The sequence below is a fragment of the Lampris incognitus genome, chromosome 20, assembly GCF_029633865.1.
Source record: "Lampris incognitus isolate fLamInc1 chromosome 20, fLamInc1.hap2, whole genome shotgun sequence".
Classification (NCBI taxonomy): domain Eukaryota; kingdom Metazoa; phylum Chordata; class Actinopteri; order Lampriformes; family Lampridae; genus Lampris; species Lampris incognitus.
Window position 1 is genome coordinate 24,028,629 of NC_079230.1, and position 12,921 is coordinate 24,041,549.

The window sequence follows — 12,921 nt, forward strand, 5'->3', positions numbered from 1 at the left end:
TACCCTTCTGTCGCAAATCACTCCTGACACTCTTCTCCACCCACTCCACCCTGCCTGCACTCTCTTCTTCTTCACCTCTTTTGCACTCCCCGTTACTTTGGACAGTTGACCCCAAGTATTTAAACTCATACGCCTTCGTCACCTCTACTCCTTGCATCCTCACCATTCCACTGTCCTCCCTCTCATTCACGCATAGGTATTCCGTCTTGCTCCTACTGACTTTCATTCCTCTTCTCTCCAGTGCATACCTCCACTTCTCCAGGCTCTCCTCAACCTGCACCCTACTCTCACTACAGATCACAATGTCATCTGTGAACATCATGGTCCACAGAGACTCCTGTCTGATCTTGTCCGTCAACCTGTCCATCACCATTGCAAACAAGGGCTCAGAGCCGATCCTTGACGTAATCCCACCTTCACCTTGAACCCATCTGTTAGTCCAACTACACACCTCACCACTGTCACACTCCCCCTTCAAACATATCCTGCACCACTCCTACATACTTCTGTGCCACTCCCGACTTCCTCATACAATACCACACCTCCTCTCTTGGCATCCTGTCATATGCTTTCTCTAAATCCACAATGTAGCTCCTTCTGGCCTTCTCTATACTTCTTCATCAACATTCTCAGAGCAAACATCGCATCTGTAGTGCTCTTTCGTGGCATGAAACCATACTGCTGCTCGCTGAGGAAGGAAGGGAGGAAACCAGAACACCCAGAGGAAACCTGTGCAGACACCGAGAGAACATGCAAACTCCACACAGAAAGGACCTGGGACGGCCTGGGGTTTGAACCCAGGACCTTCTTGCTCTGAGGCAGCAGTGCTAACCACTGGGCCACCGTGTAGCCCAATTGTCAGGTACTGGCCCAAGTGAATGGGAGGAGATAGAAGAGTTCGTGTGACTTAGATTTATTCAAGCACCAAAAATTCTTCCATAGCCAAGAAGGTAAACCTACCTTTGAAGAGAATGGGGTAATGAGTTAATTATGATGTGTAATTATTTAGTAATGTGTGGGTGTAATGTTCCTTTGGATGAATGCAAAGTTTTAGATAGAGAAAGAAGAGGTGAAAAAGCAAAGGACAGTCGTGCCAAAGTCCCTCCATCTGAACAACTCGTCAAACGTCCAATTGCTTTGTGGAGTCAAAGACCAAAGACCAGACGTAGAAGGATGCGGCTGAGACATGAAAAGCGTCAAACTCTGACCGGGACGAGAAAAACTACCGCCCCCATGTATGTAAGCTTTACTCTTACCAACACAAGTCACATTTCGGTGACTTGTGTTGGTATGAGACCTGTGTTTAAACCAAAGAAATTTCATTGAAGCACAGCCACACACACACACACACACACACACACACACACACACACACACACACACACACACACACACACACACACACGCGAGAATTTAACCATCATTCCACATGTTAATCCTATTAAGAAACACAGGAGGAGGGATAATAATAATAATGATAATGATGGAACTCTGTTTGTACTGAACTTTTTAAAACAACTGTTGCAAACTGCTTCACAGTGAGTATAAACCGTACAAAACAGAACAAATAGGATGACTGACTGGTGAATGTGGAGCGGCTGATTAGATAGAGGAGGAGATGCTAGGTAGGGGATTGTGTAGCTGGCCAGGGACCATAGGCTACATCACATTACTTTTATGCAACACAACACCAGGATGGCATGACAAACACCACGCTAATGTTATTGCACAAAACAGGGTGTGCCCATACACAAGATGGATCATGTCACATGTGACAGTGAGCCAGGAAAATGTTGTCACTCAAGTATCTCTCTCTCTCTCTCTCTCTCTCTCTCTCTCTCTCTCTCTCTCTCTCTCTCTCTCTCTCTCTCTCTCTGTCATCCAACTGTCTTTACTGCTCCTCTCACTCTCTCTCCTCTCGCTATCATTCCTCTCTCTCTCCTCTCTCTCTACCTTCTCTCGCTCTCTGTCACTGTCATCGAACTCTTTCTCTCTTTACTGCTCATCTCTCTCTCCTCTCTCTTGCTGTCATCCAACTCTATCTTTCTCTCTTTACTGCTCATCTCTCTCCTCTCTCTCCCTCTCTCTCTTTACTTCTCATCTCCTCTCTCTCTTTCCTCTCTCTCTGTCATCCAACTCTGTCTTTCTCCCTCTTTACTTCTCATCTCTTCTCATCTCTCTCTCTGTCATCCAACTCTATGTTTCTCCCTCTTTACTTCTCATCTCATCTCTTCCCATCTCTCTCTCTGTCATCCAACTCTTTCTCCCTCTTTACTTCTCATCTCATCTCTCTTTCCTCTCTCTCTGTCATCCAACTCTATCTTTCTCCCTCTTTACTTCTCATCTCTTCTCATCTCATCTCTCTTTCTGTCCTCCAATGTATGCTCTCTCTCTCTCTCTACTTCTCATCTCCCTCACCTTGTTGCATTGCATTTTGCTGTGAGAGAATAAGAGATATAAAAAATAGGCCAATGTATATAAAGATCAGTCACACATGACCAGCTGTGACTGATCTTTATATATATATATATATATATATATATATATATATATATATATGTGTGTGTGTGTGTGTGTGTGTGTATATTTATATATATGTGTGTGTGTATATATACGTATAAAGTAGAAAGATCAGTCACACATGACCAGCCGTGTTTTCATCATGTGTGTCCGGGTCATTACCGAGGCGCTGCAGGGCTGCGGTTGTAAAAAGCATCACTCGGTGTGTAGTATTCATGTGGTTGTAAAAAGCATCACTTGGTATGTAGTATTCATGCAGTTGTAAAAAGCATCACTCGGTATGTAGTATTCATGTGGTTGTAAAAAGCATCACTTGGTATGCAGTAATTCATGTGGTTGCAGTGATTCTCTGCAGCTATTGGAAAGGCTTTCGGTGAACGAGAAGCACAAAAGTGTTTGAAACCTGACAGTACCCACACTGCAGCTAAACCCATGATGGTCACCCTCTTCCTGGGCAGACCACTGTCGACGTGTCGAGTGAGGATCATTGGCAATACGACAAAAGCAAAGGGAGGAAATGTTTCTGTCTCAATCTTATCAGTGGTGTCATCACCACAACCGCATGTTTCATTGCATCCGGCAACATAAACAGGAAGCAAATTAAAATGCATGTGTTGGAGCTCTCAGCACATCCTGCAGCATGATTATTATTGACAGCTGCCGCTTTGTGTTTTCATGCAGCTCCTGGACAGGCGGCGGGTAGCACACACTACACAGAGACAGCAGCATTAGAAGAACCAGTGTGTGTGTCCTCATCTGACATGATTACTGTCATTACAGACACTTACGGACACATTACACAGCACTTCCTCTACCTCTTAGTGTGTGTTGTGTGTGTTTGTGCATGTGTGTGCCTTTCCAAAATAACCCAAACATGCAAACAATTGTGTGTGTGTGTGTGAGCGCATGTTTTGTGTACGTGTGTGTGCACGTGTGTGTGCGTGCGTATGTGTGTGTTTTGTGTGTGTGTTTTGTGTAACCAAAACATGCAAACAATTTTGTGTGTGCACGTGTTTTGTGTGTTTGTATGTATGTGTGTGTGTGTGTGTGCATGAGTGTGTTTTGTATGTTGTGTGTGTGCGTGTGTGCATGTGTATGTGTCTGTGTGATTCCAATCTAAAGACACACAAAATGCAGCTCTGACTCGCCCACAACATATAAACAACGTGCAGCTTCCCAGTTAACCCCGTGCTGCCAGGCTGCGTCCTGCACTGCTTCTACGCTTCACACAAGCTCCGTCTCGAAAACGTCGTCAGATCAGGAGGGAAAAAACAAACATCCTGTCAAAGCGACTCGCGAACCGTGCCGTAGGTCCCAAAACCAAACCACCCCTCAGAGGATGCCGGTACCGCCCTTTGATGATGAAGTCAACAGGTAATAAAGCCAGTGACTCTTTAGGGCAGGTACCCTCAAATCCCCCTCCTGTCCTCACGTCCGATATCACTGCCAGTATAATCTGATGCGCCCCTTCATTTCAGTAAGTGACAGGTCAGCAGAACGCCAAACAGCCATAGCTAATTAGTGAAAAGTGACCGCCAGAAGAAAAGCGACGGATGGAGAGAATGACAGTAAGGAGAGTAAATATTTGAACACAGAAATGCAAGGTTGGACTCACACTAGGGGGGAGAGAGAGAGAGAGAGTAAGAGAGAGAGAGCGGGCCAGCGGGTTAGGATTACTATATGCTTGGATGGCCACTTGAAGGGTAAGTAAGGAGGAAGAGAGAAAAGCCCGGTCCACTTAACTGTATGATCTCCTCGGGTACCTCCGGCATGCTGTCTGGCTCCGGCTCCATTCTGTGTGTCCACTGGAGTGTGTGTGTGTGTGTGCAAACCTGTGTGCATGTGTGCCAATATGGCGCGCAGGGGTTCGAGGGGAAGTGGCAAGGAGGCGAGGAGTGTGAGCGCTCACCTGGCCTCATTAGCTTATATGCAGGAGGTAACAGGAGCCGGGGCGATGATACCCGGGGCCGCTGGGTAGGATGTGTGTGTGTGTGTGTGTGTGTGTGTGTGTGTGTGTGTGTGTGTGTGTGTGTGTGTGTGTGTGTGTGTGTGTGTGTGTGTGTGTGTGTGTGAGTTTGGGGGTGTTGGAGTCAGGTTCCTGGTTTCAGGCTAAAGCTAAAAACCAAGTTGATAATTAGTGAGACGGCAAGATGCTCACCCCTCTATTTTTTTTCAACCACCTTTCTCTTTCTGACATCCTCACCCTCACCTTGTGTTAAGCGGCCCACGATCAGACGAGAGGATGAGAGAGATGGGTAAGGGGTGTGGGAGAGGCCTCACGTGTGACGCTATGAGCCGGCCACTTATGTGAAAGGAGAGCGGGCGGCATGAAACCAACACACACTTTTTTAAAGGCATTGATTTTAGATCGGGTTTTAATCAGTGATGATGTAACTCATCTCTGTAATCTAATCAGATGACCTCCAATGGGCCGCACACAAAAGAAAGGAAGTACAGAGACTTGTTCAGGGAGGCGGAAGACAGGAAGTGCCCCTTTTAGTCCTGGGCACCGGAGCGGCCAGCAGTGCCTGGTTTAGTCTTTTAAGTCAAGACCACCCGAGTCCAGACTGAGTCTTTAAAAGGAGCGAGTCCCCGAGGGTCCGGGTGGCATAGCGGTCTATTCTGTTGCCTACCAACACAGGGATCACCGGCTCAAATCCCCGTGTTACCTCCGGCTTGGTCAGGCGTCCTTACAAACATAATTGGCCGTGTCTGCAGGTGGGAAGCAGGATGTGGGTATGTTTCCTGGTCACTGCACTAGCGCCTCCTCTGGTCAGTCGGGACGGGAACTGGGGGGAATAGCGTGATCCTCCCACGCGCTACGTCCCCCTGGTGAAACTCCTCATTGTCAGGTGAAAAGAAGCGGCTGGCGACTCCACATGTATCGGAGGAGGCATGTGGTAGTCTGCAGCCCTCCCCGGATCAGCAGAGGGGGCGGAGCATAAACTGGGATGGCTCAGAAGAGTAGGGTAGTTGGACAAATTCGATTGGGGAGAAAAAAGGTGGGGGGGGCGAGTCCAACACTTTTAAGTTTGCAAGTCCATCTCAAGACCGACGGAGACTGACCCCAGTACAATTCAAGTCCACTAACGTGCCAGACGGCCCTTTCACGTGAAACTACCTTCTACATTCGCCAGGGGGATGTAGCATGTGGGAGGATCACGCTATTCCCCCCAATCCCCCCCCCCGAACAGGCGCCCTGACTGGCCAGAGGAGGCGCTAGTGCAGCGATCAGGACACATACCCACATCCGTCTTCCAACCCACAGACACGGCCAGTTGTGTCTGTAGGGACGCCCGACCGAGCCGGAGGTAACACGGGGATTCGAACCGCCGATCCCCGTGTTGGTAGACGACAGAATAGACCGCTATGCTACTCGGACGCCTTTAGGTGAGACTTTTCTTTAGCGGCTAAAATGCATTTTGTCCCCGTCTGCAGCAATACATTCCTCAAATTCCGTGTCGGCTACTCCTGCTGAATCTCCAGACTGGGAGCGCACAGACTCCCCTCTACTGCAGCTAATACACTGACGATCGATAAGTACCCCATACAACCTCACTTCAAAAAGCCCCAACTATCACTTTACAGATAAGAGAAAGGGAACATAAGGACGCTAGTGTACATTTTCTATTCAGTTCAGTCAAAGCCTGCTGGGGGCACTTCAACCAATTTATGTGGAGTTATTTTAATATTATATTTATTCATTTTGGTCAGCGTCTACTGCCTGCTGTCCATGCAGTTTAATTCATTCCATTTCTAAGTTTTGGAAGTTATTTATTTTTATTTAAGAAAGAATTCCGCTCAAGTTGTTATATAGCGCCTTGAACATCATGCACATTATTTTTGTTTTTCAAATATTTTCTGTTTTACACAAAATTCAGTTAAACATATGTTCATTTAAAGGCAGCCTTGTGTTTGGGTTTGTGTTGCTGTAAATTTTGGCACAAATATTTTTTAATTTACTGCAACCGAACATCGGCCCCATATATCGGCTACCTGCCTCCAGAACTTACCAATAATCATTATCGGTATCGGCTGTGAAAAAAACCCCCCCATAACGGTCGACCCCTAGAGCCTACCGTCAGAGATGACTCTGGCGTATAGTGTCTGCAAAGCCATCTCGCCGCAGGTAGCTCTACCGAGGCCTGCCCATGTCCCATGTCCGTCATCGCCGCCACTGGCCTTGTCTTTCACACTCCAATTTCCCATTTATTCATTCATTATCCAAACCGCTTATCCTTACTCAGGGTCGCACCTAGGGACCATTTAGTATGGCTGATTCACCTGACCTACATGTCTTTGGACTGTGGGAGGAAACCGGAGCCCCCGGAGGAAACCCACACAGACACGGGGAGAACATGCAAATTCCACACAGAGGACTCCCCAAGGTTGGACTACCCCGGGGGTCGAACCCAGGACCTTCTTGCTGTGAGGTGACTGCATTAACCACTGCGCCACCGTGCCACCTGCGCTACCGTGCCACCGATTTTCCAATATTCAATAAATTGATAATAACAGTAACGATAATATCAAAAAGATTGCTCTTTATTGCTCTCCTCAGGGGAAGTTTGATGTTCGTTTTAAAAATATGGATTTTCCGACACCCAGTCATTCGAGTCGTTACACTATGAAGCCTGCAATCAAGATGTGGACATGAATACTACAACCCTATCCTGGTTATCTTTTAGAGACAGACAGACAGATAGAGGTGAGGTCAGAGATTTGGGGTCAGGGTTATGAGCCAGTCAGTCCTTCATGCAGGGTTACACCAGACAGAAATATGAGCAGCCTGCAGACAGAGATATGAGAGTCATCTGCTGATTGACAGTGTGTGTGTGTGTATGTGTGTGCGCGCGCGCGCGTGTGCACACGCAAGTGTGTACGCTGATGTATCAGAGAAATAAAAGTGTGTGTAGGGTACTACTATATTTAAAGAGTTAACGAGATTAGAATCGAGATAATGTATGATGTAATGGGGATGACATGGGAACACTGAATGGCTAAGGAGTGAAAGAGACACACAAAGCAACAAGGCAGAATGTACTGGCAAGCAATGTCAGTACATTCTGACTTTTATTTAATTTAATATGTACTTATATTTCTATGTGGATAACTCACAACACTTCCACAAATGTGAAAGTGAAATTGGAAGTTGAATGTCTTAATTTATTTCACATCTTAACTAATGTCACATCTTCCCGGTGTGGGAAGATGGCAGCGCAAATTCATGTTTGCAGCGGCCTCATCCGGTACCGTCCATGCAGTGTCTTTGTCCACGCCTGCGTCTAAGTTTTGTCTTCGTGTGATGGCTGGGAGAGCTGGCACAGGATCGGCTGGGAGAGCTTGGTCTGCTGCGTCCTGTGGGCCCAGAGACCACGGCCCTGCCCGGAGCTGCGCCCGAAGAGGAAACACCGAGGGTGGTCTGGGCAAGCTAAGCTAACTGCTAGCCCATGCAGACCGGCAGCCTCGATTGTGTTTTTAATGTTGTCGAGTGGAGTGCGGGGAGGTGTGTCGAACATGTCTGGCTGGGAGAGCTAGCGTTGGATTGGCTGAGAGAGCTTGGTCTGCTGCGTCCTGTGGACCCAAGGACCACGGACGCAGAAGCAGGGCAGGCTAAGCTAACTGCTAGCCCATGCAGACCGGCAGTTCTGATGGTCACCCTGACTGGCGTTCGTTCTCCTGGACAGTGATTTTCTTTTTTTTTTAGTTATATGTGGTAGTTTGGATATGTGTTCTTGTAGTTTGGATTTGTGTTTTTGTCTTTATGTTGCACTGCTGTGGGCTGGGGGAAACGATGTTTCGTTTCATTTCATGTGCACAAGTGCACGAAATGAAATGACAAAGTGTTTCTGGTTCTGATTAATCACTCTGCAGTTATCCTCACCTGTTGTGGGCTGTTTATGTGGTGGTGCTGCGATATTTGTTTAGTTTTTAGTGATCGTTGCATCTTGTGCCGAGGCAAATTCAATGCATATGTCCTCAAAAGTTGACAATGATGTGTTTCTGGTTCAGATTCTGACAGAGCCGGTTGGGAAAGACTGTATTCACAAGACAGCAGCAGTTCAGTAACTGCAGTGTTTGCTGCAATAAACAGTCTTCCGTTTTTACAGGCATCAGTGTTTATCTCAGTGATGGATCGCACAGAGACGGCTCATGTATTAGCCTGTCTTACCCTGGCTGGCTGCCTCTGCTGGTGATATGAATACCTCACTGTAGAGACAGAGTCAGCACTTCCAAATACACTACAGTGTTATATCATGAGACAGCAGCAGATTTTACCATGAAAATGTTAAGGCAGGAAAAGATAGGAGAGAGATAGACAGACAGTGTTGGGCAAGCTACTTGGAACGTGTGGTGAGCTAACTACGACTACTTTCGGCTGCTCCCGTTAGGGGGCGCCACAGCGGATCATCCGTTTCCATCTCTCCCTGTCCTCTGCATGTTCCTCTGTCGCACCAGCCACCTGCATGTCCTCCCTCACCACATCCATAAGCCTCCTCTTTGGCCTTCCTCTTTTCCTCTTCCCTGACATCTCCATCTTCAGCATCCTTCTCCCAATATACCCAGCATCTCTCCTCCACACATGTCCAAACCATCTCGATCTTGCCTCTCTTGCTTTGTCTCCAAACCGTCCAACCTGAGTTGTCCCTCTAATATATTCGTTCATAATCCTGTCCTTCTTCGTCACTCCCAATGAAAATCTTAGCATCTTCAACTCTGCCGCCTCCAGCTCCGCCTCCTGTCTTTTCATCAGTGCCACTGTCTCCAAACCATACAACATAGCTGGTCTCGCAGCCATCTTGTAAACCTTCCCTTTTACTCTTGTTGGTACCCTTCTGTTGCAAATCAGTTTTGACACTCTTCTCCACCCACTCCACCCTTCACCACTCCGGACTGTTGACCCCAAGTATTTAAACTAGTACCGACGCTACTTCCCAACACATCAGATAGACAGACTGATAGAAACGCAGACAGCTAGCTTGATAGACCGATGGAAAGACAGACAAACAGATAGATACACAGATACAGACCGACAGCTAGATAGATAGACCGACACATAGCTACATAGACAGACAGACAGACACATATGTCTGTCTGTGTCGTTTTCCATTACTGTAACAGTACCCCCTCCGTGTAGCTGGTCTCCATTTTTTTTTCAATTTCAAAATGTACTTTTAAGATAACTCCGCTTCGGTAATTAAAAAATGCCGGGTGACGTCCCATGCGCGCATTGATGACGCAGTGACGCGTTTCTCTGACCGATCAGAGGTCCGCATTGATTTTGGTACCTGCACCGGTTTTCCTGGAACCTCGACAAAAGGTGGTACCAGAGAAGCGGTAACAGTCACCAAAATGCCGGTACTTTCCAGTAATGGAAAACGAAAAAAGGGCGAGTCGAGTCGAGCCGAGCCGGTACCATGTAGTGGAAAAGGGGCAATGTATTATACAGACAGGGTGGAAGTTAGCGGAGTCTCTGGCTTGAAACCTCCATTGTTCCCCCCTGAGACTCCACAGCTGGGTGCAGGAAATAGTCCGATGAACAGATTGGTAGAGGAATGCAAGGGAGGGAGAGAGAGAAAATGAAATAACGATATTGTTTCCCTTGTCATTCATAGGAGAACGTCGGCAAAAACAAGACAAGCTGAGATTTCACAGGATGGGGAAGAGTGGCTGTGTGAGAGGAACCCGAGAGAAGGGTAAGTTTGTCTGTGGCGGCTTACCTTTACAAAAGTGAGACGAAGGCTCGGGACAACACGCTGCAGCGGAAGAGTGGAAAGCAAATGCAAGATATGCAAGAGGGAACATGTCCCGCATGCATACACACACACACACACACACACACACACACACACACACACACACACACACACACACACACACATTTCCTGCTTCTGTCTTTTGTGGTCTTGGCCCGGCCCCCCTGATTCATCCACCCACCCAGAAGAGGGAAGTGTGGAAATGTCATAGAAGTGAAACTGCAGCAAAAAAATAAAATTCGGTCCCAGGGGTTTTTATAATCATGTTGCATTCTCCAACAGGTGAAGCTAGTTTAGATGAGAATGGATTACATACATTAGATAGCCAATGCACCACACCCAGTATCTTTAGGACCCCCCCCCCATTCAGATAAGAGTCTGCGGGAAGATAAGGGTATAAGAGTAATCCCAATTCTGTCTTAAAAACCCCCAGAAAACTGAGCCTTTATCTGCAAATGAAGGTTGCAGTTGCTGGGAAGTCTACCTGATCTATTCTGGACTTTGAGTCTTTTTAGTCCGTCCACAAAGCCCTCCCCTCATGACTGATTGTTCTAACGACTGGATACTTTATTCTTTCGCCCATGTTAATCGTGGTTATACTAAAACAGTGCTCTTCACTTCAATCTGTGTGCTGCAGCAGCAGCGACGTCCCACCGTGATCTTGTGCAGCGCTTAGATTGAAGGTACATCTGCAGCCTTTTTGCTTGGACTCAACCTCAACTGTTTCCAAAGGCATTGTCATCTGCAAAACTGATTCACACATAGATAGCATTGCTAATACAGGCCTCATCAACCTTCAGTGAAAATATCACAATAACCGAATACAAAGGTTCGATTTCTCTCTTAAGGTGCCCTTAACTTCTCTTATCTAGCAGCGTGTGCAGGCAGGCCTATGTGTGTTGCAACGTACATGAGATCCTACTTGACCATAAATCTCTCTCTCTCTCTTTCTTTCTTTAACTAAGGTCTCCATTGTCAACAAATGTTAACCCTAGCAAATAGCAACACATAGCAGAGCTCTCCAAACACAGCATTAGTCATCAGTGGTTTCCCCCTGCCAGACACGCCTGTCTGGGAATCAAATAGCTGTGTTGAGTCCCTGACCATTGTACAGGAAACCGTATGATTTGTTGAGTGGCACACTAACAAATCAGAAAGGACCCTTATCTAGTGTCAATATGTCATGGGTGGGTTTGAACTGCAAGTTGAGGCCACATCAGCCACACGGACGTTCAGCGACACATTAAAAGGAGGCATAGCATGGAGATCTGTGCAATGAATGAAGTCAATAAAACCTAATATATATATATATATGTGTGTGTGTGTGTATGTATGTATATGTATATATTGTGGGAGTGCAGGAATGAAGAGGCGGAGAGATCGAGTCGAGTCAATTCCATTTACTTGCCACACAAAACAACAACAGCACAATCTCTCGTGGCAACCAGCTAACCGCTAGGCTGCTGAAAACATGGCTCCACCCCGGAAACTCTGAGCAGTGCCTACGTCAGCACTCTGAACGTCTGCCTTAAAGGAGCAGCAGCCCCTGGCGAATCTACCCTCAATTGTATATCACCACAATATATATATATAAAACTCAATGATAGGGAAAGTGTTCAACAAATAAGGAGAAAAAGAATCCAGTGAGTCAAGTAAATTCTTTATGAGACAGTACAAGCCTGTTTCATGCCATAAACAATCATCAACTCTCAGTTTGTACATATATATATATATATATATATAGCTGTGTGTGTGTGTATGTGTGTGTGTGTGTGTGTGTGTGTGTCGGCCCTGTGATGGCCTGGGATTATTAATTCTGGGCGGCACAGTGGCGCAGTGGTTAGCGCAGTCGCCTCACAGCAAGAAGGTCCTGGGTTTGAGCCCTGGGGTAGTCCAACCTTGGGAGTCATCCCGGGTCGTCCTCTGTGTGGATTTTGCATGTTCTCCCCGTGTCTGCGTGGGTTTCCTCCGAGGGCTCCGGTTTCCTTCCACAGTCCAAAGACATGTAGGTCAGGTGAATCGGCCGTACTAAATTGTCCCTAGGTGTGAAAGTGTGTGTCGGCCCTGTGATGGCCTGGTGGCCAGTCCAGGGTGTCTCCCCGCCTGCCACCCAATGACTGGTGGAATAGGCTCCAGCATCCCCGCGACCCTGAGAACAGGATAAGCGGTTCAGCTAATGGATGGATGGATGTGTGTGTGTATGTGTGTGTGTGTGTGTGTGTGTACAAAAGTATTGGGACACACCTCTTAATCATTGAATTCCGGTGTTTCATTCAGACCCATTCAGGTGTATAAATCAAGCAGCTAGCCATGCAATCTGCATTTACAAACATTTGTGAAAGAATGGGTCGTTCTGAAGAGCTCAGTGAATTCAAGTGTTGTACTGTCATAGGACGCCACCTTTGCAATAAGTCAGTTCGTGAAATTTCTTCCCCGCTAGAAGTTAACCATTAACCACTTAAAGTTGACCATGGGAGCGTTTAGGAACAACAGCAACTCAGCCACGAAGTGGCAGACCACGTAAAGTCACATAGCGGGGTCAACGAGTGTTGAGGCGCATAAGACCCTTTTATGACCTACGTCACGCATAGTATGCGCGCGCATTTTGGCAGCAAAAGAGGCAACTTCTCCATCTCCGATCAAT

The 12,921-nt window shown here is 47.0% G+C and overlaps 1 protein-coding gene across 2 annotated transcripts in view; it reads right to left on the reverse strand.

The window, feature by feature from the left end:
• capgb (capping protein (actin filament), gelsolin-like b) overlaps nt 1–10,353 on the reverse strand; it is a 33,985-nt gene extending 23,632 nt beyond the window's left edge. The window contains exon 1 of one of the 2 annotated variants that reach the window (XM_056300515.1): nt 10,242–10,353. The gene's annotated coding sequence lies outside the window, so the exon portion shown is untranslated. The remainder of the gene's footprint in view (nt 1–10,241) is intronic. The other variant, XM_056300518.1, reaches the window with a different exon arrangement.
• Between the last annotated feature and the right edge of the window lie 2,568 nt (nt 10,354–12,921).